Source organism: Phlebotomus argentipes, unplaced genomic scaffold (assembly GCF_947086385.1).
Source record: "Phlebotomus argentipes unplaced genomic scaffold, Phlebotomus argentipes genome assembly contig_15, whole genome shotgun sequence".
Taxonomy (NCBI): Eukaryota; Metazoa; Arthropoda; class Insecta; order Diptera; family Psychodidae; genus Phlebotomus; species Phlebotomus argentipes.
This window is the reverse complement of record NW_026776181.1, coordinates 7,657,508-7,681,829: the sequence shown is the minus strand read 5'-3', so window position 1 is coordinate 7,681,829 and position 24,322 is coordinate 7,657,508. Positions and strand designations below refer to the sequence as shown.

Sequence of the window (24,322 nt, the reverse complement as noted above, 5' to 3'; positions counted from 1 at the left end):
GGAAGAAAAATCCTGCGGGGATGGGCGACTAAGAGCCATCCCCTGGTGGCGTGCTGGGAAAAGTGTCACAGGGAAATTTGTGCTCAGGGGCTCTCTAGAGATTTATCTAGTTTGGGTGACTATTTGGCAGGATGTCGTTAGAGATGTAGAGTTAAATGGAATTTGTTAGAATGCGGTAGGACTCCAACTTGAACAATGATGAGCTCCTATTTTTGGGGTGGTTGCCTCAATTGGGCGATATACATCCTCGTCACCCCGTTTGTCCCTTCCTCAGTAGCATAGATTGTAGTAAAATTTACCCTTTCCCGACCCGCAACAGCTCCGCGTTGTGGTCAAGTGGATTTTGAAGGAAAAATCTTGCAAACACTTCCTATTGTGGGGGTTTAAAAGGCATTTGCATTTTACGTTCAGCCTCAGATCTTTTCGCTTCGCGGTTATTTAATTCTGATTTGAATTAGACATTTAATTAATACCAATTAATTATATCTTTACTAAACAATAACCTGGAAAGTGCTAAATTTGCAGTTAATTCGAATATGGCGATAATACATTGGTGTATATTAGATCAATTTGTGGTCCATTTTCGCCGAAAGTTGTGTCGACATGCCGTGGCAATTTTGCTTCGTGGGTCATTCATGCTCATGGGATCATGAATGCCCAGAGCAAAGGGCGTGCGGGAGCCCCACAATCTCATCATTTTTCCCACTGACTGGCTGTGTTGTTATTTTTCATTCAGGAGGATGGATATTAAAAGAAAATAGTCAGCTCAAATTGAGCGCTAATGAAGGCCTCACAATACATTTTCCGCACATTTTTCCATCTCCCCCCTGGCCATGCTCACTCCCTCAATTCGTTGGTGAGTTCCTGGGAAGCGGCAGCGCGCCTGCATTTTGATATTAAATGGCGGTATCACCCTTTAAATTTAATCACAATATTGTGTCACTGTTGGGGAGAATGTGGGATTTTTCATCAGGATTCACGACAGAGAACGAGAAAACAAGGGCGGGACGTGAGAGAAAAAAGAGTGTCGTGGGAATTCAATGTGAGAGCTTTTGAGTTTGAAATTCTCAGTTCTTGCCGTTACACTTTCCTTCCCATCTTCTTGGCGATTTATCAAACGAATGCCTTCACATGGAGCAGTGCTGGAACACATGAGAAAATGCGTCTGATTTGATAGATTTTCAAGTGTAATATCTAGAGAAAATCCAATGTGATTTTTTCCCTTGGCTTGCAAGAGAGAGAGGAAACTTCCTCTTCGTGACGAATTTGTGTGTCTCCTGATGAATATACTCTTTGCACGTCTTCAGGAAATTCTCCACCTTCTGTTCAACTCGATATTTGATGATTTTCAAGAAGTTGTAAATGTAGTTTTCTTGGCACAGTTTCGCAACCATATTTCTAGTTTTTTACACAGACCTTTGACTTCCCAGAATACTTTTGGTGTGTCGTCACTTTAAAATAACCGTCAGAAATGGAGAATTTCATTAAATTTCTGTACTAGAGCAGATGCCTTGGAGCAGCACTTGAAGGTCTTTTGATATGATATCACATTTCATTCGTTTGAAATCTCATGCGTTTCTTCGCTGTTTGTATCTAATTTTAGACAACATTTTAAGAGACTTCAGGGAAATTAATTTACTGTCTGAATTTGAATATTAAATATCTTATTCTACAACGTAAATATGTATGTTAATTTAGATCTTTTCAGGGTGGAATAAATAGTATTAGAAAAACATAAAGTGTTTGGCTTTATAGTAAATAATCAAATGCATGGAATCCAATTGTCTTTAATAGAAAGAAAAATTGTATACGATGATTGAGTTGCACAGGAAAAAATTACGTTATCAAAGTTTTGGGAACTTTCTTTTGCTTCGCTTGCGAAACTAACTAGAAAATCTGTTTATATCTGGGGAAAAAAAAAACAGTCTGAGGATTTCAGGATTATTCAAGAGCAGAAATGCATTTTCTATTTGTCCCTCATTAGATATTTTTCCAGTTCTCTGTACATTAAGCATTTCTCGCAGAATCTGTCACAAATTTTTCATATACTCAATTATAATAATAATTTCTAATAATAGAGAAACACGAAGTTTAAGAGACATTTCAGTGCAGATTACAATTGCGCAACAGGCACTTTGGAAAACAAATCTCAAAGCCCGTAACTTAGTACGAAACTTAGAGGAATGCAATGTGCTTAAGAAAGATTTGATTGAAGTGAGAAGAATTTTGAAATCGAGCAGTTGTAATGGAATAGGCATTAGCAAAACGACACGGAGATGAAATAGCAGCATAAAGCAGTACAGAGAATGGACAGAGTGGAGATTTTATACTCCTCATAAACATGGGGATCAAAGATAAAAATAGAAGGTTTAACAGTGGGGATAACACAAGTGGGCGGAGCATTTGAGTAGGCGTGTATTTGTGAATTTTACCTTCTTTCTCTCAGAGTATTTTTATTTTTATTTGTTCTATATCGCTGGATGATAGAATCGATTGAATTCTTAGCTTGCTAAAGCTGCCTATGGACATGAAAAATTTGTTCCTTTATTAGTTTTTTTTTTTTTAGAGAGATAAGGAATTGTTTGAACAATTTTGCAATTACAACAAGGTTTTGGCACTTGGCAGTCATTATTATTAATGGATATTTCGGGTATTTGCCGAATGAATGGAAAATACTGTGGGAGTATTTGGTAATATTTGGGTGATTTTCTATAAAGTACCTCTGTGAATCCTTTTGTGAAATTGTAGGATTTTCGCCTGCGAGGGGCTCAGTGTCTCGAGTGGGTTTCCCATTGATTCTGCTGAAAGAAAGAGAAGCCTATTTTCAGTATTAGACCTGCACGTTGGATGGTGAGAAAGTGGTGGAATATTGGGGTGTGAATTTGCATTTTGACTTGGTGTGGAAAATGCGTGTCTAGCGGAAAATGATGTAAATTTTCGATAGGGGGAGTGAAGATGAGGGTTCAATGCAGTCACCTTTTCTCACATACAAGAATGGCCTCTCCCTCTATGGTTATGATAGTGCACCGAGGGGGTGTGGTAAATGGTTTAATATGCTGTTGCCTATCGAAAGGTCATCAGAATATCATTCAAATTACCAGTGTAGAGGTACTCGGGATGGCGGAGAGACAATCTGGTGTGTGTAGGTGGGCGAGGGATGCTTGCTGGCTTTGGTGAATGGGTCAATGCAGGTCAGTAGCAATTTCTGTGATACGCCATGAGACGTACATATATGGCATACCGTGGCCTGACAATATTGATGGAATCGCACAGACACACGGACGGGGGCAGGCATGGGCAAATTTGCATATCCATATGTCAAAGGAGGGCCCACAAAAGGTGGCACATGTATTTCATGAGTCCGCCCGATATATAGGATGTGTATACATACACTTTGGTGCATGCTGGAGAGTGGAGTGGGGTGTTTTGGCGTTTGGTAAACAGTGAAAGCGTCGAAATGTTTGTGTATTTCTATTCATTATGAGGAGGACATGCCACCCTCCGCTTGATATGACATTCTCTCGCTCTCTTGTGATAATAATGCAGTGCAGGCGTGGATACATGCATATTACATAATGTGCCCAGTAGAGGGAATAGATAGATAGAAATGATATTAGTATTTCTAGTGTATATTTCCCAGAGTGGAAATGATTAGAATATCGGCTGTGTGCGTTGTATGTGCAGCGAGGGTGGCGGCGAAGCCGATCCCTCTAACTATTAATGCATTTGGTGAAAGATGCAACTGATATACGCAATTGCATCAATAATTGCACGAGAAGATTACATAAAGTCAATCAATTAATTAGTTATGATAATTGATTCGGGCTAATGTAAATTGCATGCCACCCTATATCCAGTAATTAACATGACGAGAGATCCTATCTGTTGATCATTTATCCAAACACTGCAATTATTCTTTCAACAAAACGCCCAAATTTCATAGTTGAAATTTGCATTTTCACATTGCTAAATGGTACAAATATTCCCTTTTAAAGGACTATTAAGTAGGAAAAAAACTCCTCGCAATGGTGTTGACAAATTGTCTCGCGCGTATTTTCTTTTTTTTGCTCGCCTGCCGCCTTCTTTCCAACATACACGCAAAATATAATATTTTATAACCGGTCACAAACATTTTAAGGGCAGAGTTAAGTGGAAATAAAAGGAAATCGTAAAAGTTTTACATCCTTCCCACGATGTCCTGATGGTGAGAGGCGAGAATATTTTTTCTTCTCATCTCTCATGATGAATATCTTGTGGGCAGGATGAAGTGAGCAGATATGGTGAGTCAAAGGGAATCAGATGATTTAATGGTATCCGCACTTTGAATATAGTGTGTGACAGTTTATAGGGGTGAAATGAATTAAGGGGTATATTCACACATTCTATCTATTGTAAGATACTTGGTAGTTATAATTTTATTTTGGTTCCTGAGAGCTATTAAAAGCAAAGTTGTGTTATCACTGGTATAGTTATGTGTTGCACAATTCATTCATGAAATATTCCTCCGGTCTCCAAGAGAAGGTGTGGGAAAGTTTCCGAGGGTGGCAGTGTGGGAAAAAGGGATACAAGTTCCAATAGTGTAGAGACTATAGTTCAAAGTGTGTGGATGGATTTAAATTTTCATCGAATTAAGTTGAACTGGAGAGAGTTGGTCATATTAGTTGGAAATTGAGAGGGAAATTATGAATATCTCATGAGTGATGCACAATTGGACAATTGTACTTTTTTAATTTTCTACTTAACTGAAAGAATTAAATTAACTTTTCAATCTTCCATGTGTTGAGTATGTTTAGTTTTATACGGTAAGTTACACAAATACCGGAAAATGCTAATAATTTATGAATCTCTGGTGGAAGCCAGGACAAGGATGTTTCTGATGTGTCTCAGGTGACAAATTACCCTACCCGTTCACGTTTGTGTGCAAACCCCTGAGCGCAGGGATAGGGCATTGAGGGGGGTGGTTCGGGGTTATATTAGTGTGTGTATATGTTGGCTTGGGGTGTGGGGAAAAAGCGCAGTCGCTATGCTAAAATGCAAATAAACTGTGACAGATTTGTAAAAAATATTAATGCTGCTGGAGCGCTTCCTTGGTAGGAATTTTTTTTTGGTAAACTACCAACGCTTCACATAGTATATCTTTTTTACCCATGCTCATGTCTACCAACTCTCAACTAAATATGATAAACGTGATAATTAGAGAAGATAACTTATGTATATATGATGTGCTGAAGACTGTGGTGAAAATTGTGGCAACAAATACAGCAATATATATTCTCTTGTTTATTAAACAAACAAGAGCCTTGTTAGCTGTTCCATTGCTCAATTTAAATATTGTTCTAATGATTATTGTCACCTCTGTCACTATTGCTCAGAGTATTAAAGCTCTTCTCTTTGAGTTGAAATCTTCAAGAGACCAGAAATATGGAAACTGATTTCCAAATGTTTCCATAATTTTCAGTGTTGTCTTTATTTCGTCTGCGTCGATATTTATTTCCCTCTTGTCCACAGTGCTCCTCCATGCGAAGCTGATAGACTAAAAAATATTTCCATAAATCCTATCTTTGAAATTAAGCTTAGAGAAGGGTTGGGGATTTAAATGGAGGATATGGAAATATGTCGTGTAGGGAAAAAGCGGCAATATATGTATTGATACTGGGTGATGCATTTCAAAATAGATATATATATATATAAAAAATCACCTACAGGAAGGATGAGGTTGTTGTGTAAAATAAAACAAATGACGTCGAATCGATTTAATATTTCTATGTTGATACTGGCCTTTGTTTACCCTTTTTTCACAATGTGAGTTTTGCTATATGGGATTGAACTATAATGGATTACCTCTATCGTCAGCATTCACTGCCATATAACACTAGTCGCTGCAGTTGCATCCGTACATATTGGCAATTTAAATTTTTAACATATCCACGCATACAATATACATATTTCACGAGAAACGCTGCAAGTTTTTCGTTTTTCCTCCACAAATTGTTTTTTTTTTTTGAGAGTGCTAGAGGAACAGACTGAGTAAAAAAAAGGGATAAATTTATCTATTCCATGCGAAGTGAGATACAAATTTGTTATTTCATCTCTTGCACTGCATGACTCCATTTCACTATATCTTTTCTGTCCAAATATTTTTCTTCAATTTACTGGGGGATTGCACAATGAGACAATAAATGAGTAATTTTGCGGTCGAGATTGTGGTTTGGCGGGAGCAACAGTGCGGTGAGCAGTGAGGAGATTCTTAAAACTTTCAGATGATTATACATTTTGGGTTAATCCTTTCATTGTCGCGCGGGGTGGAGGGGTGGAAAAATAAATGAAATAATCGGTGGGGATTTGTGAAGCTTGTGCAAACATCTGTGCCTTTCTCACCATTTGTGGGGCGCCATATAGAGGGGATATTCCTGTATTAATCGTCTCATCCATGAACAATCTTAATCTGCCACAGTGTCTTCAGATGTATAGCCAAAAATGATTTGATAGTCTCCAGAGCGAAATCCTGAGTGAAGTATATGTTTTTCTGTGCACTGGTGACCCGGAAGAACGGGTATCCGTGTTGTATCAATCAATCCTCAATCTTTTGGGTGACAGATCAGTAATTGCTGGCTCACATAATACAGACTGACGTACTGGCAGTTTGATTGTCACATTGGTAGATTGGGTGAGTTTCTTTGGTTGTTGGTTTGCTGGGTTGCACAACCCGTAATGGCAATCAGGTATGGCTGAATGTAGTATTTCAAGCTACTTTTCCACAATTTAATTCAATTACACTTTAAAAGGCAACGCTTTCTCCACCCTTTTTCGGAAAAAAAAACTCTCTGGAATAGGTCTTGAAGCAATACAAATTGTCCTAGATTTACTTTTTTCACACCCACGATAAATCCACCCTCGCCCCTTTATTTTCCCACTATATATACAGTTGATTGTTGAGCAATCAAATGAAGACAAACTGGAGGAGATAAACTCTATCCCACCGCGTTCCTGTGGGATTCTATAAATTGCCGAAAGATGAAGCTAAAAACATAGGGAAATCCCGTGATGTCCTGGGTAAAGTGAATTCATATATAAAAAAACGAGGATATCCGCCTTTTGCGGGTTAAATCCTCAAAAATCCATTAATTATTTCAAAAAGCTGTTAAAATATTATGAACGGTAATTTAGTGGGGATTTTTCACATTTAAATACGCCAGGGCAGAATATAATTGTGTGGAATGGCGACTCATACTGGGTGTAAAATGAATGAAATAGGCACATCTGTTTATTAGGGAATCGTAATGGGTATATTTTGCTTGTACAGACATTCCCAAGTGGGAAAACCCAGTCCTGAGCTTTTCTGGACGCCACATAAGCGCGAATAAACAAAATATGAAATGTAGAATGATTATTAATTGTTATTAAAATTATGGCCGGGCGGTAGAGAGTGAAAATATGCCGTGAGGGGTGAGATAATAAATTGCTCTGTATTTCTAACTCCCACACGTGATAAAATAGTAGTTTTTGACTGTGGATATGTGGTGAATTTTCCCACAATGTGCGAGAGGTGAAAGAACTCCCCTCAGAGCCTAATTGGTATTAATAGGCAAAAATAACCCCAAGTTGTGATACTGTGTGCTATGTTAATTGAATTTGCGATTAATTAAGATATGTCTAGTATTTGTTAGTACAACTACAGCGCGGCGGCAGGGGATTGTTTAGAGTGAAAGTACCTCCGCGCATTATGTAATAATCAAAGAGAGATATTTGCTATATATGGTTTATTTACCGCCAATTTCCATTAAGTGCTTTTAGCATTCTAATTATAATTATGTATGCCCTCCGCAGAATTCCCCACACGGGAATAACCGGTGAGATGTGAAAGGTGATTTTTAAATCATGAATCAACACACAAGCTGCAGTGATTTACAACAAGAGCGCTTTCAGCTTGAACGACCTTCCTTTGTATCTCTCAGATATTGAGCCAATTATGTGTAAATTGAAGATTTTTTTATCTTTTGTTTTTGTTGCACGCTAAATTACCCTTCTTGAATATTCTATGTGACAAAATTCACGTCTTTCAATCTGTTTATCATAATCATACTTGTCGGGTGATTCTGTGAAATTCAGTAGATAAAAGAAATCATTGAAGAAAAGGGTGCGTCAATGATACTGGAGGCATACAACTTCCCATTTTCACCATTCTACAAGCTTGAGGGTAAATTAATCTGCTCGGATTCTCCGCCCACTCGAATTCCCCGCCTTTTTGACGAGCAGCCTCAATAATTCAATACGCCAAAATGATCAAATTATTTGTTTTTCTCATTCACCAAAACTCAATCAGCAATAGATTCAGCCTAAAAATACACTTTCGACTAAATTTGCCTTTGAGCCCTAATTTTTTATTCTTGGCAATGGATTTCCGACAAAACTTCCCGTGGTTTTACATACGTGAATTTTAAACTTCTCCCCAAAATCCCATTGACTGGTTGGCGAAAGTGGAGAGCCTCATTGGGTCTGTGTGTGTGTGTGTGTCTGTGAGAAGCAAACCTTTTAATAAATTCATAAGTAATAATGTGATATAACTTTTCCATTAGACGACGTATGATTTCCACGTGTGGTTTTTCATTTTTAATTCACGAGATTAAATGAGATTGTCGAAGGGGGCGAAATGGGAGGGCGTGATGAATTAAAGGACCTGAGAAGGCAGCCAATTCACGATGGCGATTCAATAGTGCGGCCGTGTGTTTGACTGTTGCTGGGTAGTTTTCTGCAAAATTGCTGATGCGTTTAGAATACGGATGAACGTCAGAGAGGAGAAAGGATTCAGAGTGACTCTGACTTGTTGGCTTTACTTGGCTGTTGGATAGAGAAAGAAGAGATACAATCGGGACCTGTGGGGGTGTTTTGTATTGTGTTGAGAAATTCACCTTTTTATTTGATGATGTACATCGTGTAGCATCCGTGGGTGAATTTTCTTGCTGAATGTGTTCCTGCGCCCGAGGGTGGAGAGCATTTCTTTGACATACACCACAATTCAGAGGGGTGTGTTTTGGGGGGGGGGGGGTTTGAAGACTCCATATGAGGAGAGTAATAAAAGTTGAGTAACATACACACACGATTGAATTTAATAGGAGAAATTCTGTCTCCCACTCTAATTAAATGCATAGTTTGAGAAGCAATTTTCACGATGACTGTGCGTCTGTTTTTGCTGAATTGCGAATGAAAGATATTTTGGAAGATTATAAATTTTCGTCCAGTGTATATCTTAATGAATGGAGTTTGTAGTAAATGGGAAATGATACTTTCATTCCATTTTAATGTACTGTCGTCCCATGTAATTCTATAAATGTCATGAAGAGTTTGTTTTGTTCCCAGTCGCCTTGACATATGGCATGATATTTTCCTCCTCATTCAGCGCAATATTTGAACTGAGAACGGCTGTGTGGTCCACGAGGAAAAAGCATTCCTCCGCTCGTTCAATGCTTAAAGGCAGTGGGGATGAGGGATGAAATATAAATACATAAGAAATGATGACAATTTCAACTGGGGTTTTGGAATTTGAGCGTGAGCGTAAGTGTGAGTGTCGTGTGTTGTCGGCACAAGAGAGAGGAGAAGCAGTGTTTTTGCGTTTTCTCAGTACCAATATTGTCTGAAGGACGGTGCACAGAAGAGGTTTTGTATATCTACCTATGTTTACAGTATGTTAGCAAAACACTCAAGACAAAACAATTTCATTTGTTCAACAGCCTCCACCTCCTATTTCTCTCCACAAATTCACATACCATTTTCAACATATTAATTTTTTATCTCATCACAATTGTACTTCTCATGCCCACCATTTTGCATCTCACCACAATCCGAAGCTTTCGTCTTTCATCGAGCAATCGCTATAAATAAAAGATAATGCCTTGTTCGGCTCATGGTTGGAAAAATATCCATCCGAGAGAGTCAGAGAGAGGGGGAGAGAGAGAGAGAGTGAATGAATTGTCTTCGAGGGGTGATTTACAGAGGATTTTCCGACATTTTCGCTAAATTGAGTTGCGCTTTTAGCCTCGCAAGATAGGAAGAAAAAACAAGAGACTCAATATTTTTTAATTATCGCTTCAGGATGGATGTGCCTAAGTGGGTCTGATATGGAAAACCATATCTCCTCGTGCGCCCCATTTGCAGATGATGAAATGTATGATCTTCTCAAATGAACTGATGTGTAAGCTCGAGGTTTATAAAGCGGGGCTTAATAATGTGTCATGGAGAATATGAGAAGAAATTGCGAATGAATACCTCGACAGGACTCATTTTTTTTTCAGTCTGCCAGAGAGAATCCGAAATGAAAAACATTGGGATGAAAATTTGTTTTGTTGGATCATCAGACTCGGAAAATCTGGCTTAAGTTGTTGGTTTTCACAATTGCATGATTTTAATAATGAAATTTCATGTTTTTCATCATCACGGAGAAAAGGGCATTAGACTTAATTCGCGTAATTGTTGGAGAAATTTCAATAATTGGATTTTGGAGTTAGTCAAGTGAGTAATTATTTAATATGATTCTTTAAAAACTGTAAACAGAGAACAATGAGATCTGTTAATAACTAGTTCTCCACCCCTTTCAATTTAAAGCTTCATCTTCACGTATAAAGTTCCTTTATAGTGTTGGAGAAGATGCAGTTTCAAAATTACTCTGATACACCAAATGGAGGAGAAAAAGAACAAAAGCGGAGTATTTTGAGTAGAAGTGCACCCCAGCAGCTGGTCTATTTTATTAAAACTTAAACCTCAACATTAACTCAGGGTGTTTTCTACTCCATATCCATCCCACCTAAACTTTCTCCCCGAAAAAGGGACGAAAAAAGCGCTATAGAACAAAGAGAAGCTACTCAAGTTAATAATGCAATATTGCAATCACTAAATCACTTCTTTTCTCACATAGTTGTACTCTTCTCTAAAATACCACAAAGGCGTTGGGTATGGAAAAGAAATCTCATAGCCATTTATAAATCATTACAATTGAACTTCCTAGGAAGTGTGATTAATTATCTTTTGGCATTTTGGGTGTGTCAAAGGATCGCGTATGTAATCGCATTTCTGAAGGGGGGTTTTGAACAAAATATCGCTTTTCACATTACGTTGAATGGGCGGAAACAATAGTTTCTCTCCATACGGAATAGTTATCGAAATTTGGAGCCATAATAAGAAGGCATAGAGAACAATCGTATCACATTCTATTCACTCAATTAGACTTCCCGTCTTCTCGCTCTCTGGGTATGGAAATGTTTTGGGCTTGAAGACAATAGGAAGAATTTCTAAGTCATATGCAACATAATAAGAAACATATGCTAACACACCATCCGCCATTAAATCTAACATTAAATAAATTAGCCAGACGGTAATTCTAACTGTGCGGCTCATCCTTTTGAAACAATCATCTGCAGACTTTTGCATTTGAGGCAAGAGAAGACATAAACATCACAGATGAAATCCACATTAGTAGCTCTCTTATTCATTTTATTCACTCCTAGTCACTGCTGAGGATGTAATATTAAATTCATTCAGCACAACACACATAAAACACACATTTCGTACACATTACACCCACAATCTATTCAATTTCAAAACCTCACCCGTATTGTACGCAAACATGGAGAAAAAGTATGTTTGGGAATCTGCTAAAATATACTTCAACTCTATAATCGTTGTTCATATATCTTCTCGCATTATACACTTCGTCTTGCCTGCTTTTTTCTCTCCTGCTTTATCAAATTCATGCTGAAGCCCCACCCCGCGCGCCACCCTCCTTGCCCATCACGTCTAAAGATTCACACCCTCATTTCATCTTGCATGGGGCGCGTTTTGGAAGAAGAATAAACTGTCGCCTTCATCGGCATTCATCGTAATCTAGCAATGGCGTGTTGCTGCGAGACGCCAAATTGGCGAGACAGAGACTGATAAAGTTTATTAAAAATTCACACATAATTGATCAATGTGCTTCTCAAGTGATCAGCATGGGAAATGCGCCCATGCAGATACGGCAATTTGCCATAAAGCCGACAAAATGGTATACACTTTTTTCACCCTCAGCGCCGTGAGCACAAGGTGTACGTTGAGAAGTTTCACGCGCGGTATGGGATATAATATTGAAAGTTGTTGCAGAATGTGTGTTGTATGTTTTATAAAATTTATAACCTATTGACAGTCTCAGGGAGATTCAATCTTCCCCGCTGAAGAATATTGGTAAATGCTTACATATTTCATATTGTCGACGCAATAATTCATAAATCTTATAAAAGCACTTTGCCTCCAAACTGGGTGATGGGTGAAAGAAGGAATTCCTCGTGCTCAGCCCTAAAACTCCAGTGCGAATAAAATCCCAATGTCTGGGCGAGAGAGGAAGAAAAGACAAGTGTAAAAAAGACAATAGGGAAAGAAAAGCTTGGTGAGTATATGTATATGAAAAAAATATCTCCCCGTGTCAACTGTTTACGTATTCTACGGTACCATTATCCTCTGGTGGTTGCGGTTAGATTTACCACAGCGTGGAATTTTATCCCCGAATAATCCCATAGTACAGTTCCCCCCGCCTCGTCTGTGTGCCTACAAAAGGCACAGGACGAGAGAAAAAAGCTCTAAGAGGGGAGGAAGAAGCACTCGAGTGTCTCCACACACACACACGCCCCAGCCTTTCCCCCCACGACTTGCACCTTGACAAGAGTCTGTGGGCTAGGGCTTTTCTTAAATATTATACCTAAATCTCATCACATATATAAAAGCACAATATTGCTTCCAATCCCTCAGTCAACCACGCAACACAATATAAAAGAGCGACTAAGACTGCTCTTGCTCATTAATTTTCGTTATTTTTCTCACCACACTTTGCCTCATCTCCCTCACGGCAAAAAGCTCTTGCCACCCAAAACCCTCACGCCTCTGCTCGCACCCAAATGTACACACGTTTATCAGGATTTCATATAACCACCCACACACGGGGACCGTCTTTCACTCCCTTGGAAAAAAAAACATTCACTTTTGATAGACCTTTCAGAGCATCCGCGAAGCTCATGGAAAAAATCCAACATAAATTACTCCATATCAATAATTTTCTTACTCTACAGCCGAGATTTTTCATTCTTGATATCATCCCATATATTCCTATTTACCCCCCGCACACCCTCGGTCGATGGGTTAACCCTAAAACTGCGTGGCTGAAGGAAAGCTACAGTGAGCAATATATTCTAATACAGAGGATGTGACACTTTTTCTAACATGATTCTGGCAAGTATCTGAGGATCTCTGGGCGAAAGACCGCGAAAAGTATCGGATTTTAATTTGAAACAGTTATAGTAGATCTGAGACTCTGTGATTAATCGCTAGAGCTTAAACAAGTTAAAGGGGCGGGGCATGCGAATAGGCGGAGCTAGTGCTTACTTCATCTAATTGTCCATCAAGCACAAATTGGAAGCATTTAATAAAAGTTTCATCTAGTAATGAAATAGATGAGTTTTAATACTCTTTGTCTCTATTTTCTTTGCAGATTCAGCAATTTTTGTGGTGTTTGGTGACCAAGAAAAAAAGCAATACATTCTTCAACATTTGGTTTCAAGACTTGAGAGACGGAAATTTGCGCACTTTTTTCGTCTCAGTGTGAGTGTGTGTGTTGAATACTTCAGGTAAGGTAAATTTAACCCCACTTTCGCAATGTTGAAATGTACTCCGGAACAGAGTGAATAATTTAGAGAAATATTATTTTAAGAGATTCTCCACCTTTGTGCACATGAAGGGACCTTTTTCCCCCACACCAAACCTTTCCAGGCATTGAGAAATCTAATCAGAAGGCAAGAGAGACTGTGAACATTTGCCCCTCGCGAACATCTCTAGCATTCCATGCAACATTCATCTCAACATTGTGTACATGGCGAAAGAAGCGAGAGAGACATGACATATTGCTGGAGATATATTTGCAATATTGAAATGTATTATGAAGTTATGATGATACACAAGTTACATTTTTACACTATTCTGCATAGAGAGTGGGTGATAGTGAGTACCCAGTGAGAATTTATCCGAGAGACGATGTGCAATGGTCGATGGGCTTGGGTGGCAATGGGAGAGGAGTTGGGAATATTTGAGGTTTTTGTCACGTTTATAGCTCATTGCTTCACGTATCTATATAGTGACACATATCTACATTTATTTCATCGCTGTGACAGAAGGCAGGAGAGGAGATAATATCAGAGGATCATAGTTTGCACACAAATGTACCGTATTTTCATCTGGGATTTCATAAAAATTTGTGAAATTGTGCATATGTGAGTGTGGAGCACCTTTGCCTTGTCTGATGTATTTTTCTCACCCATGTACATAATATACCTTTAATTTATATAATGTGAGCACGAATAATGCGACGGTGGGTAAGTTGAGAGTGGGTGAAAAAGGGTAAGGTCATATATCGTGTCACAAATGCTAAAATGTGTCTTTTATGCCAAATGGTTTCTTATAAATATGATAAAGATGATATTTTCACTCCTGTAGGAATTTTTCTCTCTCTGCACCAATATTTTTCCACCGGAAAACCTCTCTTCACGCTTTCCATGAATGTTAAAAGGGTGTGAGAAATTTACATTTTAATGCTGCCACTCTTTTTTTTCTATCTATAACCAACCACATTCCCATCTTTCCTATTATTGAAAATGACCAGCACTGCGGGTGAAAATGCTATGGGACTTTTATATGGTTATATCTAACAAGGGGGGAATTAAGGGCAGAGTTGGCAATATTTTAGTTGTGGGATTTTCCACGGGATCCTCGGTTAAGCGGTGCGAAAGCAGGGGCATTTGTGGAAAAGTGCCAATTTACTGCAATGGTCAAATGAGGCGAAAGCAGAAAAGGGGTGAAGAGGGAATCTTGCTCACTTCAAATTAAGAGTCAATTGTTCAAGCTTGCAGGTTTGGGGACTTCTTGATCATCCATAGTCCTTCTAGGGATCAGTTGCAGAGGGTTTTATCTGAAATTTCTATCTCTATCTCTCGGGACCATATTTCTCAATGGTGTGAACTTCATTTTCTCACCACAATCATGCCCACAATTCTGTGTGAATAGGAAATTCAGTGGTTATTTATCTCTGCAAATTTCCAGTGAGTGTGAGAGAGAGAGAGAGGGACATTATAGACATTTACAGAAATACGCGGTAAGCCAAAATATACCTATTGTGGTTGTTGCAAATATTTTGTAAATTTTTCAATTATCACCGGAAAGGGTGAAAATAAACATGAAGACTATCGCAAGACAATGATGATTTATACAAGCATGAAAGAAATATTTTTATATCTACTGATAAATTTCATAATTTATCCTCATTGATTTTATGACATGAACTTTTCGCACAAATGATCTTTAAGAAAAATAGAAATCTCAATCTCACCGTATGGCTTTGAATTCGAGTTAGCAATGTACGCTGCATTTTTCTGTTATTTTTTACCTGAAACGATCAAAAAGTTCTATTTATGTTTCTGCAACGGTTCATTCTATAACATATGATTTGTTCAACTGTGAGATTGAATATCACAAAAGTGGGTGGATGGTGTTAATGCAGTGTTTTCAAGCGGACCTTTCCATCGAACTGACGATGTCAGGAGTGGTAATTTAAACACAAATAACATGAAAAAACATAAAGCACTTCTCCCTCGCTCTCATCCACCCAATAAGCCTTTTTCATATGCAACTTTTGACGCAAAACTATTATGAGTGTAACATAAATTTGATTCTCTTGTGTACTATGTGTACATATGGATTTGTATGTAGGATGAGCGGCCCAAAGTTAACAGAGTATGTGGAATAGAGAATAGAATCACATATAAGGTATACTGTGTGTTGTGCTTTGTAGTCTCACTCACCCAGTCAGTGTTATATTAAAATGGCAAGTGTTCATTACGCTTGAGGAACTAAATGGCATGATGTAAATAAGAGTGAAGAGAGAGAGAGAGTGTGTGAGGCCATGGGGCTGGAGGGAGGTTGATGTTATAGAGAATCATCGTGTTTTGTGGCACTTAACTTGACGGTTTTCACCACCTCCCCCTTATCCGGTATACATAAAATGGACAATGATGATGAGGAGAGTGGGCGCCAAGGGGGAGGAGGTGAAAGAATAAAGCGATGCACACAAACAATTCATAGTATTTTCCTTCACAGTCTGAAGAGTGTGTACAGTTTTCCTTTGGCTGAATGTGCGCCTCCTTTTTTCGGGCTCTTGGTCATTTTATGCCCTTCCTGAACAAATATTTTCACCCACAAGCCACACTCTTGTCGAGAGCCATTTTCCTCCTTTCTCAACAATCCCCAAGTGAGTGTGTTGGATTGAATGTATTCAGTCGGACAGAGAAAGGCCAACGGTTGAGGGCAAAAAAGTGCATAATTAGGGGAAAATGTTTTTACTTATTTATGGCTAATGCGAATTTCTTGACAATTTATTGAGATCCGGTTCTGGGGGAAATGGCGAGAGCGTCAAACGTCAACACACCATATATAATGATGGGAATTCTGAAGGAGGAAAAAAATATATGAAATGGAATTATGGGGCTAAAAGGAGAGCAAGAAGTTCCAATGAGGGTGAAAAAGGTAACTCAATTTAACTCCATTACTTTCCCAGGGAAATATTTTTTACGCCTCAGTCTGCCAGTGTTGTTGGTTGAGGAATTAAGAATATAAAACACATTATCTTGCAATTAATAAATAATCTCGCCTATAGAGTGATGGGAAGAACTTCTCTTCCCTTGGCGCCAACAATTTTCTTTGGGTTTCCTGGAGGAAGAAAGTGCTCCCAAGGATGAATGTGGATACATTTTTAATTATGCCACATATTTTACCGTGTTTTATTAATGTTTTTTGTCCATGGTGAGTGAGAGAGAGGGAAGGGGGGAGAGAGAGAAAGGGTGGTTTTCATGAGGCTTTTAATGTATATGACGTTGTGGGGGGGTATAAAATATAAAAACAGCGGGTGTTGACTTGGCATTGGTTGTAGCATAAAATACATTTTACAACATGATACCGTATTTTATATATTGAAATTTTCACACACAATTCTAGTATATAGCTGTCGTATTTTAATATTAAAGTGTCATACTTGCACCAAATATTGAGCATGAATGGAGGGCGGCGGTGGCACCAAATCAGCATGAGAGCGAAAAGAAATTGCGCATAGTTGGTTTATGTAACAACCATAGATGGTTTCCATGAGCTTCATGTACTATCCGACAGCAGCACTTGGGCGTACAGGGATTTTTATCGGAGGGCGGTTATACTATGTGGCTTTTCTCTTTCACTCACCATCCGACGTGGGGTGATATTAAAGTGATTTAAATAAAGTATAAGCGATAATTGCACTGTGTAAAACATGTTGGAAACACACATGATATCAAAAGTGGAGAGAAGGTGGAAATTAATGGATCAGAAGATAGCATCAGACCAGATTAAAATCTTCTCGCAAGATTTTCCAGATACTGTCGGCAATTACTCGAATTACTTCATTATTCTCGGCAAAAAGCTATATGCGGTGGCATCTTCAAAATATTGAGGTGAAAATTTCCTCACTGAGATTTACGACTTGTGTATTCGAGTTGAAAAGTTTCAAGGGTGCGGGATGCGGAGATGAGTGGCTCTGGCTGAGAGAAAAAAATACATGGCATACATAACGCATATCCCTCAAGTTATGAGCTCGTCTCTGCGTCTAGTTATAAAAGTTTTATTTATTTATTAAATATTCAAGCATAAGGAGTACTTTGATATTCTTGTAACATTTGTCAGAAAGTTTAGAAAATATATGTGACATGTTAGACGAAGGAAAAATTCTTTATAACACATCAACCGCGCAGAGGTTTTTTGATCAAGCCATGAGATCCGAAACTTTTACGCCTTAGGGATTGTAAGCTCCTTTTTTATGTCATGTTTTGTTATTCACTTACATTCTTACATTTTTTTCCATCCTCTTTTTGTCATCGTTCATACATGATGAAGTGGCTGCGATGTATTTTTGTGCGGTGCTAAAAGATCGGTGTAAGTGAATAAAGCAATATTTGAGAGTGAAAACATGGATACAAAATTTAAAGGCACGTGTTTATGCAAATTGCATAGAAGAAAGGTGATGAGATGAACTTGTATCATTATGAGCTTTCAGTGAAATTGGGAAAATATTTCATGAGAATGCCCTCAAGTTGTGGGAACTGTGCAATGAAGAGATGTTTTCATGAATGTAATATTCTGTCATAGAAAATGCCACCGTAGGGGAAAGCGGGGCCATTTATATAATTACAAACGACATAAAAACCATGAAACTGAAAGCTTTGCTGTTCCTCCTTGAATAAGTTGTTGAATAAATGAAAGAAGTGGACTAGACAAAAAGCATGGTGTCACGTGGAAATTTTTCCTTCTCCTTTATGAGCTTTGCATCAGACGAAGGACTTCTTTCTCAAATCACTTGAAGAAAAAAAAATTCTTTAATCTCACTTCAGAGAAACGCATGTGAAGATGCTCAAATTCTTAAGCGTCGAATAACGAACGGGTGTTTAGGTGAGTGCTATGGCATTCCATTTTATTTGGTTAGTGTAGCATATCACAAAATGGCAGGTTGTACATGGGTGGAATTTTCTTAAATTTCAATATAAGGGTGAAGTGTGTGTGTGCGGAGGAAGCATCCATTTTGGCTTATGATGCTATGTTACATGATATTTGTCGACGAGGATGAATATAATATTGAAAATGAGATGGTGGGTTTGGAGTGGATTTTAGAGGGTGGTTGAAAGTTTCAAATTTTACTCCCAATTCAATTATCATCCTCTGAGAGGTGACAATTTAGCCTCCACTTGAGCTTTTTTCGCCATCTTGATCCGCACGCTGATGGCGGGCGAAATGGATGAGTGGGGGATCGCTTTCAATCTCTCAGGCGGGCGCATGCAAACTTGTGGCTTTTTCTATGTGGCGACGAGTAGCTACCTGTGCTCTACGGTAGTTTGTTTATATGATATTGAAAATATAATAGACAAAATGGGCTGAACTTTATCTGACAGACGGCGAGAGTGTGAGTGGTTTTTGGTGGATAGGTTAAGGGTTAAGGCGGGCGGGAGGCAGTGGGTGGGGGGGGGGGGGGTAAAAGAAGGAAGTGACGAGACACACAAAGTCTATTTGGAAGTAATTTGATAATTTAGTTTGTTGATGTACACAAAACCCCATATATACATCCAGGAAAAGTTGTGCCAAAGTGTAAAAGGATCTTCTGGTGTTTCTCCGTTGGTCTCCTCTATCAAAGCATGAACTATTTTTAGTATAGAGTATTTCCTGGTGGCGAGAGAGCGAATAACTCCCCAGAAATGGAAAAAGATGAAGCTGCAAGCAAAAGCTTTCAACCTTCTAAACATAATTAAGTTTCTTTTGCTTGCTTTTAGTGTTATTTTTTCCGCTCTTCCCATAGCCATCCAACTCGCCTCTCTTGAGCCAAGAATTACCGGCGACATATATTTCTTTATTCAATGTTTTCATGACCGTACCGTAAATATTTTCAAGTGGTGTCTTCCTCAAGCCTTTGGATTTTAAGTTTGCTTGAAGATGGTCTTGTGTAGTCAAAAATGCATGTAATTCTGCTTGTGGAATGAAAAAGGGACAAAAGCACTGAAAGAGTGCAGTGCGGGGAAAATAAGAATAATTGCATTTAAATACTTCTCACATAACTTCCTTAAGGGTTTCCATGTCTCTTGGTTTGCTGAACATTATGTGGAGAGCGCATGATTTTTGAAAAATAAATGAGCAGGAGTGGTTGTAGAAAAAGTCATTGCAAAGTAATATTCAAAATTTACGAATACAAAATTCCTATGAGTATAAGGAATAAGTTGTTTCATTTCGTCTCTCATATTTTTGGACATTGCGCATTGTAAATTCATCGCTTTTTGTCGCAGCGACATTTGGAGATTGGCGCTGGTCTTTTCCATTCCCTCCCTAAAGGAGCTTCGGCACTAGAGCGAGAGTTGTGTGGGGTATGATGAAAAAGCTGCCACAACCATCAACTTTTTATTAGGGCAATTCAAAAGTAAAATTTGAATAATGTATGTCGTTATTTTTCCTTCCTTAATACTTGCAATAAGATCTATACATTTCATTTTGGCCCCTGAGCGTGCCCTTAGATTTCATACTCTCTCTCTAGCCTATTCTATATTTCAATATGCTCCCAATTCCTCCGCCTTCATCACCGGTGGGCTGGGAAGAATTATCATGAGAGGAGATGGCAAATATAGGAAAAATGCTACGTGTGAGACACATTGCTATTCACCAGTGTTATGTGGTTATTTGTTGAATTCAAGTGATCTCTTCTCCTTGGCAAATGGTGACGGAATTTGTAAGTTTTCCTCCTCACATAGAAAGATATAAAATACAGTCGGTGCGTTGAGAATCTTGCCTTTTGCCAGCCCCAAATTGACACACAGTGCCAATGATTGAAAATCCAGCGAAGTATGCTAAGCAGGGAAGGAAAGATGAAAAACACGGAGAGAAAGTTTAGAGAGAGAAGTCGAACGCGAATGGCAGAGAATTAAAATTGCTTCCTCTTCCAAACTCGACTTTGCTTCCGCCCAAGGGAAATATCCAAATATGACCTAGTGAGTAATGATTATCGATATGATACTTAATGTTGTGTAAAAAAATTGTACAGTGACTTGAAAATAAATAGATTGGTTCAGATGAAAATGTTGAAAATCTCCATTCAACACACAAAGCATGTTCTCGTGGAAACTTTACTTGCTTTTCCGAGTTGGAAAGAAAGTTACTGTCTTTGAAAAAGTACAATATGTATCTGTATATAAAAGCAAATTGAGTTCTTTTCATGCATAATTGTCAACGAATAGGTGTGCAAATCGATCTCAATTTCCCTATTTTTAATAATGCAGATTCTATTTTTGAGGTCATTTAATGTTTTCTGATCGTATACCATCAGTTTAAAGTTCACGGTTTTTACGTATTGTTTGCATCTGGTTGAAAGCAGATTCCAATATTATTTACTGTTTTTAAATTCTATCAATTGCAAATCAACACACTATTTGGAGATCAAATTTTATATTCTATCAATTTATTATTGCGGAAATGGGAAGTTTATGTGCGGATTTCCTAACATTTATTATTTATTTGAAACTTCCGAATAACACGCGAGTGGGCGGAGCGTGTAAATGGGCGTAGTTTATTAGTTTCGATTTTGTTAAAAATTCTGTTTATAGTCGAGTATGTCTTCTTATTTTTTGAATTTCGGTGGAATATCTCGCGCCGGATGAAATAGACAATAATTTGTCAATGATAATATAGTCATTCGCTATGGAAAAGAAATCTAGATTAATATTGGAAATTATAGTTTATTTTGGGTTATACAATTTTTTTTTCATAATTGTATGTATTTGTCTAAATTGAGCGCCAAGCGAAATGAACAGAATTGCAAATTTCTTGATTCAGTAAAAAGTTTTGTTCGTGTGTATATATTTTTATGGAAAATACATGAAAAAAAACTAACTCTGAATTTAAATAAATTCCATTCATTCTCCAATAATTATTGCAGAAATTTTGCATGGAGCAAATTAACGTCAAAATTGCCACCCAATGGCTAATGGGAGAATTGATGGGCGTAAAAATGTATAAAATGAGAGAGAAGTTGAAAAGGATACATTTCCAACTTTGGGGATTAATTAGCAAAAATTGCCAATTGATATAATGTACAGAAAGAGCAGTGTGCTTTAGTAACAATTTCACCCCCTTTTGCCGGGACTCGAGCGCAGATTGAACGCGGAGCGTGGAGACGAGGGGAAAATAATATGATTCGATATTTATGCATAATAGTCATATCCATATTATAATAGAATTTTTGATAACGTAAGCGTGAAAAAAAATCGCAACTCAGTGGGAAGATTTTTTAATATCAGCATGTTATGTGGGGGAAAAATGGTTGAAGGTGGGTCGAGAAAAGTCTACAAATAATTTCACACATCTTCCCAATTGTGTAGATGATGGACAGATTTCTGAATAGGATATTTATTATACAGGAGAGGAGAGCGAGCTGAAAATATTGGGGGGGGAGAAAGGGTGAAAAGAAGGATGTAGAAAAGTGAAGGGGTTTTCCAACTCTTTACTTTTAGCACTGACTGATGTTTAGTCTTGCTTCTCTCACTCCCAGAACGCCTCTCAGTCAGATGTGTAATGTTTTTAGGAAAAGGGCGTGGGGGATATTTTGTGGTTGTATCTTCCATATTCTTGCATAATGTTTTATTCAACAGTTTTGTTCAGGAGGATATTATATACAAATATAAGCGCACACCTTTACACATAATTTGAATATGCGCTACAATGTAAGTCAATGCTGAGGGTATTAAACGGAGATATATATTTGGTGAAAGGTGAGAGATGAACAGAAATTCACAATGTAATGCCTTATGTGTGTGCGTGGAGCGGATATAGAATTTTATACTCCTCATTGATATTTTTCCTTCCTGAAATTTGGGGGGCTGTTTTTCAAACCATTATTCCTGGGTATTCATGTCGCCCTTTTTCCTGCCGGGCTTTTTTTTCGGGGGTGGTTTCTTCTCCCAATTTTTTCTTGGGGCTCGTGTGTCGAGTGGAGCAAAACACCGGACTCTTAAATCACATCCATTTGTCTGAGGGCAATAGAGAGTGAGGGAGACTTCTTGGGGTAGATTCTTAGCCTGTGCCATGGTAGAAGGAAGTCTATATTGCAGTAGCTTTTCATGATTGCAATTGCATGTTTAACTAACATTTCATCTTGTATTTTTCCCGTCTATCTCTTGAGAAATTCCTGCAATTAACCCCTCAAATAACTCAGTCCCTGTCTCTTCCTTCATATAAAGTACATTTAGCCACTCTTGTTCCCTTCACTCATTGCAGAAAATGTTCAACTTCTTCCCTTACACTAAGACTGTATACACTTAATTATTAAGTAGTGTGCAAAATGTTTGCGAAATAATATGAGACAACAACTTACAGACGTTGATATCCTCTGTGAAATTGCGATGAATATCTCTATCAGGGAAGTGAGCACTTATTTTAACAAATCCCTCTAGAAATGTGCAGAGAGAGAAAAAAGGAGAAAAAAAGAGGACAACAGCAGCAAAAAAAAAGAATGGAAAAAATCACTCTGAGATTTCGGGGGGTTGCTTTCCGTTTTTGGCGTTGGAAAACAACCCTCCCAGTGGCATTGTAACAGGAAAAAAAATCACACGAGATATTTTGCGGAAAAATGAAGCTCACTCTCGCGAGGAGTCGACATATAGTTTTATGATGAATGCTCGGGAAAAAACTGATTCGTCCTGCTTCTCAACATAACTTCATATACGCTAAGGTGGAAGCTAAAAGTGATATTCAACTGTGGCTGAAATTTCAGGGGTGGAAATGTCTACAAAAGTCGGGGAAACGATGCCCCTCACGAAGATTTTCAGGGGAATTGTGGTAACTGGGCAGGTCGGGAAAATTCAGGGGATTTAGGATCATCTTCGCATTCTAAAGGTTTTGCTTCTGGATGTTTTGAGATATTTAATTGTCTGTTTGAAGCTTGGATTTTAAGAGTTTTACAGCACAGAATTGACCTGAAAATGTTCATTTTTACCTTGGAAATGGCAAAATTGTAATTTTCCCCTGAAGGGGTGAAAATGTCCCTGGAAGTCCTCGTGAAGTATCGGGAGAACTCGCTCTAGAGCCGAGGGGAGTGAATTTGTTTAGTGGAGGGCTTTATAGAGTGTCTCAGTACACACTCTCGATAGTACTTCAGTGATAAGTCAACGGGGAAAGATGTAGTCAATTTTCCTCGGGTCCTGTGAGACTGTATAGCGTGGAAAATGTATAGTAAGTGTGTAAAGTGTAGGTGAGAGTGAGATAGGGTGTGGAGAATGTGAGTGTGGCAGACTAATGCAGTGGATAAACACTAAAATATGCCCTACATCAAGCGTTTGTTTACCGGGGAATCACAATTGAAATATATGCAGTCGATAAAAATGTAGAGAATTTTTCATGTGCAAATGAGGGCGAGAAACCACATTATAAACATTTATGTAATGTAATAGTGTATAAGGAGAAGTGAGGCAATGCAATTCTAATTCAAAGTTTTCCTTAATGTCTGGGCTCTCGTATGCAAAATGCTGCACAAGGAGAAGCATAGTGGAAAGACTTAATGAAATCGAGGAGGGAAGCGTATAACCGCACAAGACTCTTTATTCCGTATGCAGGGCATTATCATCTCTCGTCGAGATTTCGCTATACGGAGAGATACTGTATGTGCTACTCGCCTTTTTCCTCCTTGTTGAATTGCATTAAATTTTTCGCG

General features: G+C 38.3%; 1 protein-coding gene and 1 long non-coding RNA gene across 4 annotated transcripts in view; one reads left to right on the top strand and one right to left on the bottom strand.

Moving 5' to 3' along the window:
- Positions 1-24,322, top strand: part of LOC132263359 (tyrosine-protein phosphatase Lar) — a 69,254-nt gene that overhangs the window by 1,126 nt on the left and 43,806 nt on the right. For all 3 annotated transcript variants that reach the window (XM_059763084.1, XM_059763085.1, XM_059763082.1), the window contains exon 4: positions 13,508-13,643. The gene's annotated coding sequence lies outside the window, so the exon portion shown is untranslated. The remainder of the gene's footprint in view (positions 1-13,507; positions 13,644-24,322) is intronic.
- On the bottom strand, positions 2,441-23,700 carry LOC132263361 (uncharacterized). Its single transcript, XR_009468485.1, has 4 exons — positions 22,988-23,700; positions 15,395-15,451; positions 2,721-2,801; positions 2,441-2,519 (listed from the first exon to the last, which is right to left on the bottom strand). It is a non-coding gene; the product is annotated as an uncharacterized LOC132263361 (long non-coding RNA).